A 19,271-nucleotide genomic window follows, 5' to 3' on the forward strand; every position below is an offset into this window, starting at 1 on the left:
CTATTTTAGCCCTCAGGTAATTAGACTCCGTATGCTTTTAATTTGAAAAGCAGGAATTATATAGATATGCATGTATGTATGTATGTCAAGAAAACAAATGTGTCTGAATGTCAAGCATGACACACAATCACAACTTTCATGCATTCTTCACATTGCAGGTCTCTCAACAAAAGGAGGAAGAAGATCTGAAGGAAACGATTGTTTTTTTGTGGGTTGGTAGATGTCGAATTTCCGTACATAAACGAGAGGGTTTGGATTGGAAAGCTGATAAAAAAAATGTTAGAGCTAACCACAAGGTTGTAAATCCACAAACTGAAGGGGAGGAAAGGAGAAACACAGCAAGCGACTTAAGTGTGTGTGGCTGCAATGTTTGTGGGCTAGATGAGAAACAAGCGCTGAGTGAAACAGAGAGGGGGGAGGTAAGGGGTGGCTGGTGAGATTTGTTTGGTGATCAGAGCCAATAGAAAGCTTAGACTTTGATAATATCCCCATGCAGTGGCTTAGAAGAGTCAGTGCTGAGTCTCCAGTACTCCTTTCACATCTGCAACTAAAGCCTGAGATCCTGCAAAGCAAGGCACACGCTCCCCATTCGCAGCTCTCTCAAATTGAGCTCTTATGGGCATCTGCGGCAGTTTGGCTAAGGGAGAACTGAAAGCAGCAGCAGGCTACATTTAATCACTGCATTGGAATATATAAGCTCCAGGACAGCGGGAACTGAAGAAAACCCCTCTGTTCATTCCAGGTACAAAGATCATCATAACTCATCTGAAGCAGAGTGTGATGGATTTAGGTGGCATTGCTCTTTATGTTGTAACACTTGATTTCCTTGTTCCTTTCTTTTCCTCTGTCATTTTTCCACTGCTGTTTAGAAGGAAAGGGGGGAGGGGAGGGGGGATTCCTTAACTTCAAAGTCTGCAGAATGAACTGAGAGGGGCAGAAATTGTATTTATTACTATATTGCATTGGCATAATGCAGGACTCCAGTATTCATGTCACACCAGATTGTGTCTCTTTCGTATTAAGTGCTTCTGCACATGCAAAAGTTAAATCCTTGTGAAAACTCAACTGCTCAGTTGTAACCCATTCCTATTTAGCTTATATACAATGTAGTGTAAATTGGTGCCTGATCATGTTAAAGCAGTGGCTTCTCATTTCATAGTATTTTATGTTATGCTTATGCTTCTTTCATATAAGAAGGTTCCAAGAGGCACGCCACTAAATGAATATGAGCAAGATATAAAAAGTCTGTATTTCTTGGGTTTGAGCAGACTGCTAAAACAGTTAAATTGCATGGATTAAAAAAAATCCCTTTTTTTTTTTTTTTTTTTTGATTGAAGTATTATGCAAGAAGTGGAGAAAAAAGTAAATCCCTGACTGGGACCTGTACCTCTCTGTACCTTTCTCTCTCTGCTTTGGGTTAATGATGGTTTGTGATTATGAAACCCTATGAGGGATCAGCTGCAAGAACAAATGGCATTATTTTAACAGTTGTTAGTTGGAAATAAATGTACAGTGGCTCCCACTCCCTCCCTCCACAGATGAAAATTATAGAAATGTCTTTGTACAATTGGCTTGCAAGGAGAAGCTGCTTGACTTTCTTCTAAAGTGAGGGAAATATTTATACTTCCACCCATCTTACAACCAGTTCCAGGTCTTAGAGAGAAACTGCAGTGGCATTTAGTCCAAGCAGTGACTCCTATTTTTAGGACAGCATTCTGAAAGTGGTTATATAACTTTATTTTTGGTGGCTGTGTTGAGGACAAAATCAGCAGATCAGTAACAAGTTAAACCTCTTCTATTTTTTTGCCCCCTTGAAAATGCTGAATGATGGCTCAGTTAAAGTCCTGTGAAGTAGAGCTGGGTAAACTTCACTTTTCACAGTTTAACTGTGAAAGGATAGCTTGTGTGATGAAAGTTTACAGGTTAGGAAGCTAAACAATCTGGTTGAATAATAAAGCAACAGGTGCAATAACAAGCAGGATCCATTGGCTGAGTCTTCTGTGTAACCAACCACTTCATTTCAGAGTGCTTTTTTGAACAGTAACCTTGAACATCACTTCAGGCTTGCTTTATTCTCATCAGTGTAAATATAATATAGGTCATGTTCAGGGGATTTATTTTCTCTCTCAATGTCTTTGGACAAACAGCAAATGACTTCTAAAATATTTTATTAGCTACTCTGCTGTGTGATCATCAGGGATCTGGGTTTTACATTTCCTATGGAAAAATGAAGCAAACTGGATTTTACCTTTGACCAGAGGCAAAGTAGATTTTTCATTTTACCAGAGAAGCCCGTGGATTTTGCAGTTTTGCAATGAGCCCTCTGCAGGCTGGCAGAGTTCCAGCCTGCAAGGGGCTGGGAGGGAGCGACAGGAGGGCAGGGAGGCAGGAGGTACCACCAGGCAGCCTGGAGAGCAGCTCTTGCAGGTAAGTGTGTGAGGGGTGGGGATTGAGGCCCCCATAGGGAGGGAGGGACAGATTTGGGCAGAGCTAGGGCTGGCGCTAGTGCCCGGCTGGGCAGTGTATGGGGCTTGGGGCCTGGGGCCACAATGCATGGCTGCAGATCCCCAGTGAGGAGCAGGACAGGGCCATGGGCAGCATGTCCAGGGGCAGGGAAGGCTGGCTCCCCACTGCTGTGTGCGCTCCTGAAGAAATGGGGGGGACCGTGCCCCCCAGATCTGTGTGCAGGGCAGGAGCAGGGCAGGCTTCCTGCTGCTTGGTTGGGTGGTGGGGCTGCTCCCCACTGCTACATGCATTCCTGGATGCATGGAGGACCTCTGCACCCCAGATCTGTGTGTGGGGTGGGCATGGGTACAGGCTGCCTCCTTCAGGCTTGGGCTCCCACCCTGCTGCCTTCCCCTGGGGGCTCTGCAGCCTGGCATGTGTGACCCAGTGCTGCAAATAACAGTTGGACAGCACACGAAAGCTGCTTGCTGCTGCGAGCTCCACACTGCCCTGGCAATGCATTCCCTGCATGCAACCCCGCACCACTGCTTCCTCTGTAGCTGCGCCACAAGGGACACATTGCCAGGGCAGCACGGAGTTCTCAGCAGCAAGCACCTTTCTTGCACAGCCCTACTTTGCCCTGCAGTGCCAGGTCACACACACTGAACTGCACAGGCCTCAGGGGAGGGCAGCAAAGTGGGAGTCTGCAACAGGCCAGCCCCCACCCTGTGCACAGATCTGGGGGGCACAGATCCCCCTGCCCCCTGGGAGTGCATGCAGTGGCAGGGAGCTGCCCCCCCCCCCCCAATGCACACCCAAACCTTCAGCAGACAGCAGAGGGGGGACTGGGCTCTGCTCTACTGCAGCAGCCGCAACTTTCTGCTGGAGGCAGGGGGCTGTGGACCCAGGTCTCTGGCCCCATAGCCCTGGAGGCTCCCTTCAGCATGAGTTGTGGGTTACATTAGATCTCTGAAGCTGTGGGCAAGGGGCACCAGCAGGACTGGGAGGGTTGTGGTGGGGAGTGAAGGGTAGAAGCAGGGGTGGGGGAGCTAGGGGGAGGAAATGAGGGGCACAAGCATGGCCAGAGGGCTGTGGGTGGGGAGTGAGGGACACCAGCAAGGCTATGGGGGATGTGGGGTGGAGTGAGGGCCACCATCAGGACTAGGAGAGCTGTGGGGGGCCTTTCATATTAATCAGGGATTGGGAGGGGGGGTTATTAGTGAATTTGTGATTTTTATTTTATTTTTTTGTCAGGGAAAACAAGGATCCCTAGGTAGTCACATCATTTTCTAATTAATTTTGCTGTGTATTTCTCAGAGTGACATCTTTCTGTATGCCCTTTTAAATATCAGAATTGCAGAGAAGGGAAAGATAACAATTCAATATCTAATTCTAAAGTAACTGTTGAGGAGACTCTGTAGAGCTTGTTTCTGAGAACACAGTTTAGTGGAAGCAAAGTTTAGTAGGCAGCAGACAAGGTGGTATTCAGGATAATGGTTCTGTTCTTAATCCCTGCTACAAATCTTGGGCAAAACTTAACTTCTCTGTGCCTCAATTTCCCTGTGATTATACTACTTCTCTCTTACTTCATATGTCCCAAGGAAGAGGACAAGGAAAGCCCTGAATAGTAACAGAACTGGCTTATTACAATAGTTTAGGAAAAAAAATTGAAGAGGATGCCTAATGCCTGCCTGTTCAAGTAGGGGTTAGAGCAGTATTTATCAACTTTGTCAGGCTTAGGGCACCCCATTTAGTGGCATCCCATTTAAAAAAACTAAGCTATTTGTATGGTGCTCGCCTTGTAATACCCATTAAAAGGATCTCACAGGACTGCAGAACAGGCGGGATTGGGCAAAGCATACCTGAGAGCATGGTGGGAAGTGGTGCATGGTGCTTCATGCTGGCAGGTTCTGCTTGGCAGGGCAGATTGGCTTGCTTAAGGGTTAAGGGTTGCATTAGATCTCTGAAGAGGGTGTTTGTCCCTAAAGGAGGCAGAAAGGGTGACATTGGCTATTAGAGGTGTGAGCATGGTGGGGACATGACTGCCATGTCTCAGGCTAAGAACAGAAGTTACACAGATTGGTTTAAGTGATGGTTTAAACCTAAAACAAAACAGAAGTTTGGTACACTTAAACCACTTTGAAAATGCCTGAAACTGATTTAAAATAAACCTGGATGGATGTAGTATCAGACTTACCTGATTTAGGTCAAACTAGTTTATGGAATTTCTGTCCCAGACCGCTCCTGATTTAATTTGACAGTTCTCCTGCATCTCAGGATGCTGTGAAGGCCTAGGCTGTGCTTTCTCCTCTAGCAGAGCAGAATAGCCCTGCCTCCAGCTGTGGGGATGGAGGTGGTTGTGGGGCTTGGCAGCTAGGAGCTGGGCAGATTCCCCAGCCTTGGCCCTCCTTGGCTGGGAAAATTAGCCTGACTCTCAGCTGGGTTGTGGGAAGTAAAGCTCCCACTATAGGCTTTCCCCTGGACTGAGCAGAGCCTGGATGAGAAACTAGAGCTGGGGGGAGGGGTGCTTTTCCTGTCCTGGCTCCTGGCTTAGGTGGGGGAAGTAAAGCCCCCAGTTTGGGCTGCCCTTACCCTGCACCAGGCACAGCCCTGCTAGGGGTCAAGAACCAGGTGAAGGGGGTGTTTTTTACCCCCATTTCTTCACAGCTGGACCACCAGCTAGAATGGGGGCATGGCAGGGTGATTGCCCTGGCTCCTGGCTCAGGCAGAGGAAGTAAGTACCCAGTGTGGGCTTTCCTGAAGGGAGGGGCATTTTGCCTCCCACTCCCTTCCCATCCAGCCTGCTAGCTGAGATGGGGACGTGGCCAGGTGAGTCCCACATTCCCCCCTCCCCCAGTTCTCAGATGCGGGGATGCTCATGATGGGGTTTTTATTCCTCCTGCCCAAGCCAGTGCAATCACTCAACCACTCTCCCTCCTTGACCAGCAGGCCAGCTGATGAGAGATTGGTGGGGGAGGGGAAACAGTATCCTACCGTAAACTTTCCTCACTCCCCTCCATCCAAGCCCCCCTCCCCCAGTACCAGGCACAGCCCACCTGGGGATTTGGAGCCAGGTGGGAGGTAGAGCGTCCCTCCTCAGCGGGCCAGCTGAGAAGCAGGCATGCCTGGGTGTCACCTTGGCCCCCAGCTACAGAGAAGCCCACAATGGGAGCTTTACTGAGTCTGCCGAAGCCAGGAGCTGGGGCCATCACCCAGTCATACCCCCTCCTTGGCCAGCAGGCTGGCTGAGGAGGGAGTGGGGGAAAAAGTCCACTGTGGCGTCTCCCCTCCTGCACCCAGCACAGCTTCAATGGGGGTCCAGATTTGGGTGGGGGTGAATTCCCCCCCCCCACTCCCTTCTTAGCCAGCCAGCCAGCTGGCCAGGGAGGGGGCATGGCCAGGTAATTGGCCCAGCTCTGGCTCTGGGTTCTGGGCCTGGGGAGGAAGAGAGGGAGAAATGCCCCACTGGAGGCTTCCTTCTGCCCACTCCAGGGAGACCCCAGTGCAGGGTTTTGGGGCAGTTCTCCCACAGCCCTTCCTCAACCAGCCTGGACCAAGGAGGGGGTTGTGGCTAGGGGGACCAGGCATGGGGGAAGGAAGAAGTGGCCAGCTGGGGACTTCCCCCACCTCCGTTTTTCCAGGGTACTGGTGAGACCCCAGCTTGGGGGCCAAGTGGGGAGGGTTCCCCACACCATCTCCTCAGATGGCTGCAGGCTGAGTAGGGGGCATGGCTGGAGGAATCGTCCATCTCCTGCAGTGGATGGCTCTCTGCAGTGACCAGCAGCTGGGAAGACATGCCTTCCCCCCCGCTCCTGGTATGGGTCACTGCAGGGGTCTGGCTGCCTTTCAGGATTGAAAAGTGAATGTCATTCTTATTGGTTCAATCTAGGCAGTTTACAGACAACTATAGAGATTGAAACAATTCAGTCTTGGGCTTTCTGACTGTCTGTACTTAGCCCCACTTTTTTTGCTATCTGCCCCTCCCCACTAAGAGGGTGAGTGTGGTCCCTGGTGCACCTGCTGATCCTCTGGAAACTGGTATGACAGCATCAGAGCTACCTGCCCCTATAGTCCCTCCTACTAGCTCCAGAAGCATTGGAGGAGTGGAGGAAAGAGCCAGGCTGAAAGGCATGGCCCAGGTATGCCTTCCTGCCTGCCTCTGGCAGAGTGTGCTGCTTAGACTGCAGAAGTGGTCAGCACATGGGCTGCTGGAGAAGGAATATCCCAGAAGAGCAGCCCCAAGGTGGGTAGAAAGTGAGCACTGACTTCCTCACACAGGGGCTAGGTGCTGTGGCACCTTTAAAATCTCACAGCACACCAGGGTGTCGAAATTTACTGGACAAGAAGATGAAGGCATGAACAATGTACCTATAACTATGTTGAGTACAAGGTAAGATGAATGTACGTCCTTGAACAAAACCCAGCTACAGAGGGGGAGGATTTAACTATTAAAGGTGGTAAAGCACTTGAAGAACTTTAGAAGAAAAATGTTATAGCAGTGAGAAAAATTAGTGGAAGATATTGGATCACATTAATCTTGGAAAAGAAGTTTAGAACTGATGAAAAGCTATGAATACGTAAGTGAACGATGTAGTCCCCTGTATTATAGTTTCATAGTTGGTAGGGTCAGAAGGGACCTGAGCAGATCATCAAATCCGACCCCCTGCCATGGCAGGAAAGGTGATTGTCTAGCCTTGTCTTAAAGACCCCCGGGGTAGGAGCCAGCACCACTTTGCTTGGAAGTTGGTTGCAGATCCTAGCCACCCTGACTGTAAAGTAGCGCCTCCTCATGTCTAATCTGAATCTATCCTCTGCCGGCTTGTGACCGCTATTCCTAGTCACTCCTAATAGTGCCTGGGGGAACAGGGACTCCCCCAATGCCTGTTGGTCCCCTATGATTCGTTTGTAACAGGCTACTAGATCCCCCCTCAGCCTTCTCTTGTGGAGGCTGAACAGGTTCAGGTCCCATAGCCTCTCCTCATAGGGCCTGCCCTGCTGTCCCCTGATCATGAGAGTGGCCCTTCTCTGGACCCTCTCCATGTTGTCCACATCCCTCTTGAAGTGCGGCACCCAGAACTGGATGCAGTACTCCAACGGCGGCCTGACAGGTGCCGCATAGAAGGGGAGGATCACCTCCTTGGACATGCTTGAGATGCATCTGTGGATGCATGACAAGGTGCGGTTGGTCTTCCTAACTGCCTCCCCACACTGCCGGCCTATATTCATCTTGGCATCAATGATGACTCCAAGATCCTTTTCTGCCTCTGCACAGACAAGAAGGGAGTTCTGCAGCCTGTAGGTGCTGGTTATTCCTCCCCAGGTGCATTACCTTGCACTTGTCAGTGTTGAATCCCATCTTATGCTCGTCCGCCCACCCCTGTAACCTTTCTAGGTCCAATTATAGCCTATTCCTTCCTTCTAATGGGCCCACATTTTGGTGTCATCAGCAAATTTGAACAGGGTGGTTTTACCCCTTCGTCCAAGTCACCGATGAAGATGTTGAACAGTGCGAGCCCGAGGACCGAGCCCTGGGGGACCCCACTGCCTGCATCCCTCCAGGTCAAAAATGACCCATACACCACCATTCTCTGGATGAGGCCCTCCAGCCAGTTGGCAAACCATTTGACTGTGTAGGTATCGACACCACAGTCCCCCAGTTTTTTAATGAGAACAGGGTGAGAGACAGTGTCAAAGACCTTCCAAAAGTCCAGAAAGACTATGTCCACTGCTACCCCTGCATCTAAGGATGTGGTGGCCTGGTCGTAGAAGGCCACCAGGTTGGTCTGACAGGACCTGCCTCTAATGAACCTGTGTTGGTTGCCCCTAAGCATAATCTCCCCTGCTGGCCTCTCGTGGACATGTGCCAGAATAATTCTCTCAAAAACCTTACCCAGGATTGAGGTAAGACTAACTGGCCTGTAGTTTCTCGGGTCCTCCTTCCCTTTTTTAAAGATGGGAACATTTAACACATGTAATTGCTATGTCACCATAGTGCACCATATAGCAATATAGCGCTTTGCTATGTTACGGCAGTGCAATGTGTAGACACACTTAGTATGCACTTAACTCTCTGTTGGCTTAACTTTGCCATGTCAGAAGTTAACCTTTCTCTATCTCGGCCATTTTCTAGATGATGCTCCAGCACCTCTTGTAGAGAAGCTTCTTTCAGTTCATCTGCACAGCCACATCTGCCTTATGTGCATTTTACTTCTTTTCCACCTACTTGTCGCTCTCCATTCTGTAGGGGAAGTATTTGATGTTAGTTCTTTCCTAAGGCTGTTCATTTAGTGGTTTGCAGCAGGCATATCTGATAGAAAATAACCAATATTATAAGACTTAATTTGAACAATGATGTCTGTCTCTTGTCTTGAGACAGAAAACTGGCAGTTGCATTCAGAAATGGCACCATAATTTCTTATTAATTTGCTAATCGATAGTCTTCTGACTGGGCTTCAAGATTCCCTGCCTTTGTAACTGTATTTCTGTCCTATCCTTTGTGAAAGAAGAGGAAAACTCCCTTCCATCTCCTCCCCCCTTCTTCCCTTTGGAAAATTTTGAGATTTTGGTAAAAAAATCCCAAACCGCACAAAAATGCCCAAATCCAAAAACACTGATGGTGAAATGGTGAAAAATATTGGTCTTGAAGTGAACATTTTCAGTTCAGTAGTGCTGTCATGCTACCTCATAGCATTGCGTTGTCTTGATATTTCCATTTTCCTCTATGGTCCAGGTTCTGTGATTGAATACCATTCTCAATATGCACCATGGCTGTCCTTGATGGTGAGCTGTCACATTGCTCATGGGAAACCCTGATCATAGCACATTGTTGGAAATGTTCAGATGCAGATTCTGTGCCATAGGAATAGGAGAATATAGGAGCATAAGGCACCCAACCCAGAGCTCAATGAAAGTATCATAATAGCATTTCCATATCAACATTTCTGTTTTTCAATAGCCAAAAACTTCTTGGTTTGGAATGTTTGTATTTTTCGCCCTAAAGTTATGCTATTTAAGTATATGAAACTGATGGTCCTTTTAACTTGAGTGCTGCAGCTTGCTTCAGAGAAGAGCCTTGCAGTGTGCTCTTTCATCAGAACTTTGGGTTTTTTTCATTCCTTAAGTCTAAAATTCTGTTGCGTTCCATGAATATCAGAATATAACAAAACGCATGTTTAAAAGTCTTGTATAGGAAAGCAGCCTTGCAAATCCCTCCTCATTGGCAGTCCAGTAGGGGAATCATCAATCAGTCCATAGGTGACTGAGGAGGCCAATCTGAGATTTGCATGTTCAACTACAGATGTGGCAAGTAGGATAGGAGTATGAAAGCAGTCCTGCAAGACTATTTCACAAGTAATGTATGTAAGTTAACTGTTTACTGTTCATTGGACTTGTCTTTTTTACATTAGTCTTGGTGATACAATGGCAAATATTAAGCTCTTTTAAAGACCAGTTAGAATTAGTGAAGTGATCTTTCCCTGGAGACTGTATGACTACCAAAGTGTTAATTTTTAATATTCTATCTTACTTTCCTTACTATAAGGTTTTTCAAAGGAATGAAATAGTAAACTCCTCTTCCATTCCTGGTGATTTTAATGTCAGTGTATAGAAAGCAGTTATTTGAAGAAACTCATCAAGTTGTAATGAAAACAAGAGGAAATGAAAATTCTGATATGTCCAAGTACAGTAAGCCTCATAAAGATTTCTTATCTCTGGCTGTATCATAGTAAGAAGCAGAAGAACTGAAATATACTGAGGAAAGGCAAGATAATATTTGTCCTCCATTTTTTTTTTTTGTAAAACTTTTTTTAAAGTTGCATGTTGATAAAAGCAAAAACATAATTTTATGCTATGGATTTACTAGCAGTGCAACATTATTTCCCCACCCCCTTTTATAATTTATTTAAACATTGGATAAAAAAGAACACAGTGCTCAAGAGGAACACATAACAGCTTTGTAAAATGCATAGTTGACTTTGTCTTGTACAAACATTGCCAGCTTTAAACATATTATGCAGTTCTGTGTTGGAACTAAGGGAACTTAATCTTATGATCCATGGAAAATTAGCTGGCTTTTTGTGTTCAACTGAAGTTCATTATTAATCATAACCTTGACTAATCCATTATTCTGTCTTGCTATAATAATTGCACCTTAGTAAAATGGTATCTGATATTTTGTGTTAAACCTAATGAAGACTAAACAGAAGTGTTGTGAGAAGTCTCTTGACAAGAAACAGTTTTTCAAGGTACAAGGTTAAGGCCTAATCTCAAAAGGTTCTGTTGGTTCCGAATGGAGCAGGATCCCACTAAAAAAAATCAGAATGCTGGCCAGTTTCTATGTAGATGACAACTGAAAACTTTTTGGGAGCAGGTTAGAGAACAGTTGTGGAAATGGAGATTGAAGGGCAGGAAGGGTCTGAACTCTTATCCTCACTAAGAACCAGTTATGTTTTTTTGATATTTAAGGCCCTCAGCCCAGACATGCATATCATATCCATCTCCGTCGTGCAGGCTTTTAACCTATCAACATACTGGGACCTAGAAGCTGGGAGTCAGGCCAGAATGTCTTCAGAACAAGTACAGGTTGGCAAGCTGGCTAGGTAACAGTATGATGAAATATGTTCAGATACCCTGTATCATACTTAGAGGGGGTAACCATTAATCACTATTTTCCCTGTTGGAAAAAAAAAAGAAAGAGAATTCATATGCGAACTATATTTATTCCTGTGTCAGTCTCTTGCAGTCAATGGGATTACACTGGAAATGGATTCACTCATCGTGGGCTTAACCCTTCACTACTGAAACCTATAGAAATTTTGCCATGGACTTAATTTAAAGCAAGTTTAGTCCCATTTCTTAACAGTGACAAGCCTGTATTTTTTTCTCTTATTTCTCCATCTGCAAATTGCCATATCTGTACAGAGAAGGGGCTAGAGAGAGCCATTTTCCTAAATACTCCATTCTGTTCCTTTAAATTGATGCTGATAGTGCAGAACTTGTGACATCAGTGTCCTAAGTGTACCTGTGGCCTGAGACATTGCAGAAACAGGTTATGAAATAAATGTATCTCATTAATCATAAACTGGAAGACTAGTGAACATATGGGCAACATGTACTGCTTTCATATAAATCATCTCTTTTTGAACTAATTCCCCTCTTCTGCAAGACCACAGAAGGAATTGAACAAATGGAAACCCTTCATTGACTACAAAATCAAAGAAGCAAGGTTGTTTTGGTGATATTTTTATTGGACCAAATGTATAGTTGGGAGAGAGATTTAACAAGTTTTCAGGCACAAAATTGTCCATCTTCAGGTCTGGTGTAATAAATACTCCAACTCTACTAATAGGTCAGGCAGGATAGCTTAAATTGTGGAAATGCCAGTCAAGTTTGCTTCACTGACATAAAAGAAGTTCCTCAGTGGATGATTTTTAGGCTATTTTTTAAAACTCAGATTCTGTTTTTTTTCCAGAGAATCATTCTAAATGCTGAGAAATTGTAAACATCTTGATAAATTCCACTTGTTTCATTTTCTGTCTTGTCTACACCTCCTATTTGCTCTTAGCAGAGCAGAAGAACACTGACCAAAAAAACTTGTTGCAAACTTTGAAATACCATTTTGATGTTATATCCATATATATGTTATATTCTCTTTTAAACAAGATAGACTGCTTCCAACTGGAAACATATTAACAATGTCAGTACTTCAGTAACTTTCTCTTTTTATATTTGCAGTATGCGGTAACAGTTTTGAAAACTCATCCAAAACTGTCTTTCTGCACTTGTTAACAAAAAAAAAAAGAATGTTTTTTTATAACATTGAAAAGATAATATTTTGAATTTTTTTTAAAGGAAAGAATGTACTCTGCCATTTTAAGTCGAGCCGTATTCTACTCTGGACCTATCGCCGTTTTCTTTTACAGAAGAATATGATATTACAGGAAGAATGTTACTGTTGTTTGCCAGAGAGCTACACTATGTTTACTATAATAGCATTAAAGGAAATTTGAAAGTCAATGCTAGCTCAGTGGGAAATTGATAAAAACATATTGTACTTGCAGGAACAGTCTGCCCAGTGGTATTAGGAAATTTATCATTCTGTTTATTTAGCAGTTCAGACTTTAGCTTGCAAACAGACATGCTGTCCATTTAAAACTGCCAGGCTTTAAAAGGTTTTAACAATATGAATGTGATTTGCAGAATCTGAAGCATTATCTTGGCACAGTCATCTCGTGTGGCTTAGAATTAGCACTTTCATACCATTCTCACAAAGTTAAGGCTCCTGCTTATGGCTCTTGTTGTTCTCTGAAGACTGTGGTTTGATTCCTGGCACTGCTGCCTGGGTCAAGTATTACAGCCACAATCATAAACAGTGATTTTCAGAATCTGAGCAAACTAGACAAGGGTGTAGCTCCTTGGAAAAGCTATTCAGGAGGAGACAGAAATGGCAAGATATCGCTGGATCCATATCTAGAATTGGCAGGTTCCATTGTTAGGAATCGATGGTAGGCCAGTTTTGTAGTTGCCAAGGTTTGTTTACTTGTGCAATGGCCAACAAGTGAAATAGAGTTATGAATTCTTAAAAAAATAAAAGGCCATAGAACTCCTCTTTCTAAAAGGCACCATATTAGGTCATCGAATATTTGGCTTTTTAGAAGGGCAGAACATTACTTTCTCATATTTCACTGGTATTAAAGTTCCCAGGAATATATATAGGAAGCTATTTGTGAATTAATAAAGTGAGGGTAATCTAGTATCAAAATGATACAACAATAACAATAGTTTTATACTGATTTAAATTTTAAAATCTAAAAATCCCCATGAACTTTACAGATATCCATCGAGTTCAGCAAACAATTTCACATTGGCTTCTTGGATTCTTACCAACAGGAATTTCTGCTGGAAGAACAACTACACTTAGTAGGGACGACACAATGTTTCCTGAATACATTCAGGAGTTACTATACTGCTGTGCTGCCACTGTATGTATTTAGCTTATTATTTGGCAGAGTAGAAGCCAGTAGGGCTGTGCAAAGCTTAGGATCGTGATTCATATTTGAAGATGATTTGGATGACTTGGAGGACAAATCTGAATCGAATCACTAGAACCTTTAGGCTATCTGAATCAATTCGGAGAAGATTTGGTGATTCAGAGATTCAGCCTTAGGGTATAATGGAGAATGAATGAAATATCTATAGCTTTGTTGGGTTTTGGCTGATCTGGCTGAAACTTGATGAAGGCGTGACATCTTCTAAGTTTCAAGGTGATGGGTGCAGGGGTTTCTGGTAAACTACACCTCTAATCCTCAAAACTAATGTCACGTGTGTATGTTAAGCCACAGTGGGGTAAAAATTGCAGGGGTGGTAGCTCTTGCTAAGGTCACAAAGCCTATCAAGTTTCAAGGAGAAAGGTGCAGAGGTTTCTGAGAAACTGTACCCCAAGCTGCTGGGAAGCAGAACTCATGACATAGGTGACACTGTGTGTGTGTGTTAAGGCATGGGGAGGGGGGTGAAAATTGCAGGGGGAGTCTGGGTTCTGGGGGCCTGCACCTCTGTCTGCAGGCAGGCAAAACTCAGACATCTGACACCACAGGTACTTCTGCACTTTTACGTGTGCTGCTTCATCCCCCTCCCCCCCCCAGCCTGTTCCTCACCCCCTGACACCTCCATTTGCATTTTCACTGACTGGCTTTCTTGCCTGCATTGCAGGTCAGGCCAGCCTCTGGCTTCTTAACTATTCCTGCCATCCAGGACGAGGAGACACACCAACTGCAGGCTTCGTGTCCCCTGGCAGGCACGAAACTTGGCAGGCTTCATGCCCTCGGCAGCAGCTACCATCCCTGCAAGTTTCATCTGGATCAGCCAGAAAACAATGAAGTTATAGATATTTAATTGATTTCCCCATTATACCCTCTGGCCAAATCTTTGAATCTTTTCCGAATCGATTCGACCAAATTGAATCAGAAAAGCAATTCAGATCTCCAAATCAAATTGGATGAATCTGAATGGGCTGAATCCAAATCAATTAGTTGCCTATTCTCAGAGGCCTAGTAGCCAGGCACTCTTGGCTAAGTACCAACGTTCAAAAAATCCATGGAGGAGGCACTCTATCGCACTTAAAGGCTAGGGACAGAAGTTACACACAAACTGATTTAAGTCTTCAGAAACTGGTTTAAACCTGTAACAACAGAAGCTCAGTCCATGTAAACCAGCTTCAAAATGGCTGAAACTGGTTTAAAATAAACATGGTTGAATGTAGTATCAGCCTTACTTGATTTAGGTCAAATTGGTTTATGAAACTTCTGTCTAAGCCTTCTTAATACTGACAGGTACATACCATACATGAGCAACTAGTAATTTTGGGTGTCTAAATTTCTAAGCGTACACCATTTTTAGGAAGTATTAAAATCTGCTTCCTGAAGATTAAAGCCATATATGATATCTTAGTGGGTACTGGAAATCACCAATAAGCCTTGAAAAAATTGACCCATACATAAATATTCACAGAGAGCAAAAGAATACATAACGAGAAGCCGAATGCTTCAAATATAGGCTCTCAGGAAATTAGTATTATATTTGTATGTGAGAATTTAAACGTCTTCCCTGGATACATTGATCACATTATTTCCATAGGAACTGAACCTCAGTAAATTCAAAAGTTAGGTATTATGCAATACATGAACAAAGGCTTGCAATATTTTGATATTAGTAAAATAGTGAAACTGAAATCTTCATTTGCTGACACAGTACAATCATTATCTATTAATATTTTAAGCCAGTACTATCTGTAAGGAAATTCATTTTTGATGTATTATAAAAAATGAGTGCTGCTTTGAATTAATTTAACCTTTTCTTGTCCCTGTCACTTCACAAAACTCAATTAGATACATTTAGATTTGCACTGTTATGTCTGCAATCAATAGTGATTCTTTAACTCAGTGGAGTTACTCTACATTTCTGCTCTTAGATCTAAACAGAAGTTGACCCAGCATGAGTCCTGACTTCATTCCCTATATGAACATGCTTAATTCACTGTGCAATCCTAAATCTGTAGATTGTTTGTAGCTTCCACCTTCTTTATACGAAACTGCTCACATTTTTCCCCCTTGCAATAGAGCCAATAGTATTATCCCTATTTTGCAGATGGGGAAATGGAACAGAAAAGGATTAGGTGACTTTTACTTGCAAGTAGAGCAGTTTTACTGCACAGTAAGTGTGTGCACATGTAGACATGCATACTTAGTGAGCAGTAAACTCTCTACAGTAAAGTGTCTCATGTAGATACACCCACAGAGACCTAAACTTTCAAGGGTGACAAATTATTCTAGGTATTTCATTATTTTTAGGTGGTTGAAATGAGACACTTTGAAATAACACCTTCCCCACCCCCACCAGAAAGTGCTGATCATCTGCTTTCTGAAAATCAGGCTATTGTAATATGTCTAGTGACTTGAGACCTCACCATTGTATGAAAACATATGAGACATCTCCGAAAAATGAAACAAGAAACATTAAATGGATTAGCTATTTCACAGTACATATGACTAGCATGACAGAGGAGGTGGTATTTTAATGGTAGTTGCATTTTATCCACTCACCATCAACTCAAGGATGCATTTCTTTTTTTATATTAAGCCCTTTGACTTTCAGGCTCACCTGCAGGTTGTGTATACCAGTGTAATGCAATAATATGTTTTCAAAGGGAAGAGCATCTTCACAGACAGGCTAATGAATCTAGTGAGGAGGGCTTTAAACTAGATTTGCTGGGGGAAGGAGACAAAAGCCCTGAGATAAGTGGAGAAGTGGGTGACCTGGAGAAAGCACAAGCCCGGGGTGGGAGTGGCGGGGAACACAGGGGACGACTTCTCATTCTTCCTGAGAAAGTAGGGCAATTGGCTAGTTACCTCAGGTGCCTGTACACCAGTGCACAGAGCCTGGAAAACAAGAAGGAAGAACTGGAAGTCCTTGCACAGTCACAGAACTATAACATGACTGGAATAACAAAAACTTGGTGGGATAGCCTGCATGACTGGAGCACTGTCATGGTTAGGTATATGCACCATGGCTGTCCTTATTGGTGACCCACCACATGGCTCCTGGGAAACCCCGATAATAGCACATTGTTGGAAATGTCCAGATGCAGAACCTATGTCATAGAGGAATATAGGGATACAGGGCACCCAAACCAGAGCTTAATGAAAGTATCATAATGGTGGAGATGGGGAAGAGTTGCGCTTTATGTAAAATACCTGTATGATTGCCCAGAGCTTCAGTATGAAACTGGAGATAGGTCTGTTAAATGTCTCTGGGTTAGGGTCAGATTGGAAAGCCACAAGGGTGATGTTATGATGGGTGTCTGTTATAGACTATCAGACCAGTAGGATGAGGTAAATGAAGTTTTCTTCAAATAGCTGGTGGAAGTTTCCTGATTACAGTTCATTGTTCTCATGATGGACTTCAGTCACCCTGATATCTGCTGAGAGAACAATAGAATCATAGAATTATAGAAAATTAGGGTTGGAAGGGACCTCAGGAGGTCTATTCCAACCCCCTGCTCAAGGCAGGACCATCCCCAACTAGATCAACCTAGATAAAACTTTTTCTACCCAGATCTTAAAACCTCCAAGGATGGAGATTCCACCACCTCTCTGGGTAACCCGTTCCACTGTTTTACGGTCTTCCTAGTGAGAGAATTTCCTTGCTGCAACTTGAGACCATTGATCCTTGTTCCGTCATCTGCCATCACTGAGAACAATCTAGCTCCATCCTCTTTCAAACCCCACTCAGGTAGCTGAAGACTGCTATTAAATCCCTACTCAGTCTCTTCTCTATATTGAATAATTCTAATTCCCTCAGTCTTTCATTATAAGTTATGTCCCCCAGCCCACGCACCATTATGTCAGGGTTTTGGCCTCCATCTCCTGGGGAACATAATTTAAAGCCCTCCTCTAGCTTAGCAAGCCAGTCTGTGAAGATGTTCTTCCCTTCCTTCATCAGGTGGATCCCATCTCTTCCCAGCAACCCTTGTCAAAGAATCAAAATCCCTGCTGGTGACACCACCTGTGCAGCCAGATACTGATTAGGAGAATGCATCTGTTCCTGCCTGGGCCTTTGCCTTTAACCAGAAAGATCAAAGAGAACATGACCTGACCCCCTGTCCCTTCACCCTCACACCCAGAGCCCTGTAGTCACTTTTGATCCACTCAGGCACTCTCCTGGCATTAACATTGATGCCCACATGGATGAGCAGTATGGAGTAGTAGTTAGAGGGCCAGATAAGTCCTGGTAATCCCTCTGTGACATCTCAGATCCAGGCTCTAAGCACGCAGTAGGCTTACTGAGAAAACAGGTCAGGTCAGCAGACTCTCCCACAAAAGAGAGTCTCCAACCACCAACACCCATTGCTTCTTCTTGTTGGTGGTTGTTTCGATCCTTCCCACCTTGGTGAGGACTGGCCTGTCCTCCTCCAGCAATAAAACATGCTCCTTCCTCTTTGTTGCCAGGGCTGCATATCTGTTCTCCAGATGAACTGCATTGGGTGGAGGTGAAGATTGCTGCTTGCTGCCGAAGGTCACAAGCTTCTAGCTTCCACCCTTCTGGGGAGTCCACGTCCTCTTTCTGTTTTCTAGTGCTGCCTCTGGCAGTTCTTCCTCCACAGTCCTGGAGGTCTCCTCCACATTGAATTGATAAACTCCTCATGGTGGATGATGCTTCAGAGCCTCACCAGCTCTTCCTATATCTCCCTTGCTCATTCCCTAAGAAAGACCACCAGAAGGCACTGCTCACACCACAGGCACCCCCTGACCTGGCTGTCACTGGAAGGAACCTGCAAGCTGCAGTCCCCACAGTGCCAAACCCAGATCTGGGTGGAAGCCTTAATGATGAGCAGTCCTGCCTGCACAGAAACCTCACAAGTATAAGCAGAAGGAGTGGCAGGGGCTCTGGCATTCTGACTTCCTCCAGCCATTTCCCTGGATCTGTTAATCTGTCTCTTCTCTCTTACTTCTCCCTTCTTCCAAGCACACCTTCCCTAGCAAACTCACCTGGAAGCTAGCTTGTTTACTGCTCATTGGCCCCAAAAGGTTCCTTTTTTCATGCTTCCAACCCTAAGCTGAAAGGCTCTCCCCTCAAGGGGGGTGGGGAGAAGCAAACTGATCTGCAAATTATACTGTGAACTGCTTACCCTGTTTGCAGCCCTTGGTCGCTCAGGGAGTCTCCTGTTTATACCTTGCTGGGCCTGGACTGGCTCTGCCCCCTCATTAGGACTTCTGTCAGGCCCAGGCAGCAATCACTCAGCAATCAATCAGCCAGCAACCCTCCCAACTATTCAGAGCACTTGGCCCAAACATGCACAGCCCACCAAACAAACACTGAGAAAACCAAAGACACAGGCTTCTCTGGATCACTTACCATCCCTGGCCAGGATCTGGTGCTTGACTTCTCTTCTCCTTCATGCTCCTGCATCCAGCAAACTGCCTGCAAAATGCTTACCCTGTTCACTGGCTCCCTGGTTCCTGGCTCCAATACAGCAATGTGTAGGCAACCCAGGATGTTTTTGGATATTGTTGGGGACAACATCCTAGTGCAGATACTGGGGGAGGCAACCTAGTCACAGATGATGTGCGAAAGGTTGAAGGACTGAATGCCTTCTTTACCTCAGTCTTCACAGGCAAGGTGAGCTCCCAGACTATTGCACTTGGAAGTACAGTTTTTGGGGGGGAAGGGGGGTAAGCAGCCAACTGTGGTGGAAGAACAGGTTAGGACTGGTTAGAAAAGCTGGACATATACAAGCCCATGGGGCCAAACATGATGCACCTTAGGGTGCACAG

General features: G+C 44.8%; 1 protein-coding gene across 1 annotated transcript in view; it reads left to right on the forward strand.

Annotated features, from left to right (window-relative positions):
* The first annotated feature begins 393 nt into the window (after positions 1-393).
* Positions 394-19,271, forward strand: part of GREM2 (gremlin 2, DAN family BMP antagonist) — a 71,487-nt gene continuing 52,609 nt past the window's right edge. The window contains exon 1 of the mRNA XM_019549807.1: positions 394-742. The gene's annotated coding sequence lies outside the window, so the exon portion shown is untranslated. The remainder of the gene's footprint in view (positions 743-19,271) is intronic.

Source organism: Crocodylus porosus, unplaced genomic scaffold (genome assembly GCF_001723895.1).
Source record: "Crocodylus porosus isolate Cpor-Errol unplaced genomic scaffold, CroPor_comp1, whole genome shotgun sequence".
Classification (NCBI taxonomy): Eukaryota; Metazoa; Chordata; order Crocodylia; family Crocodylidae; genus Crocodylus; species Crocodylus porosus.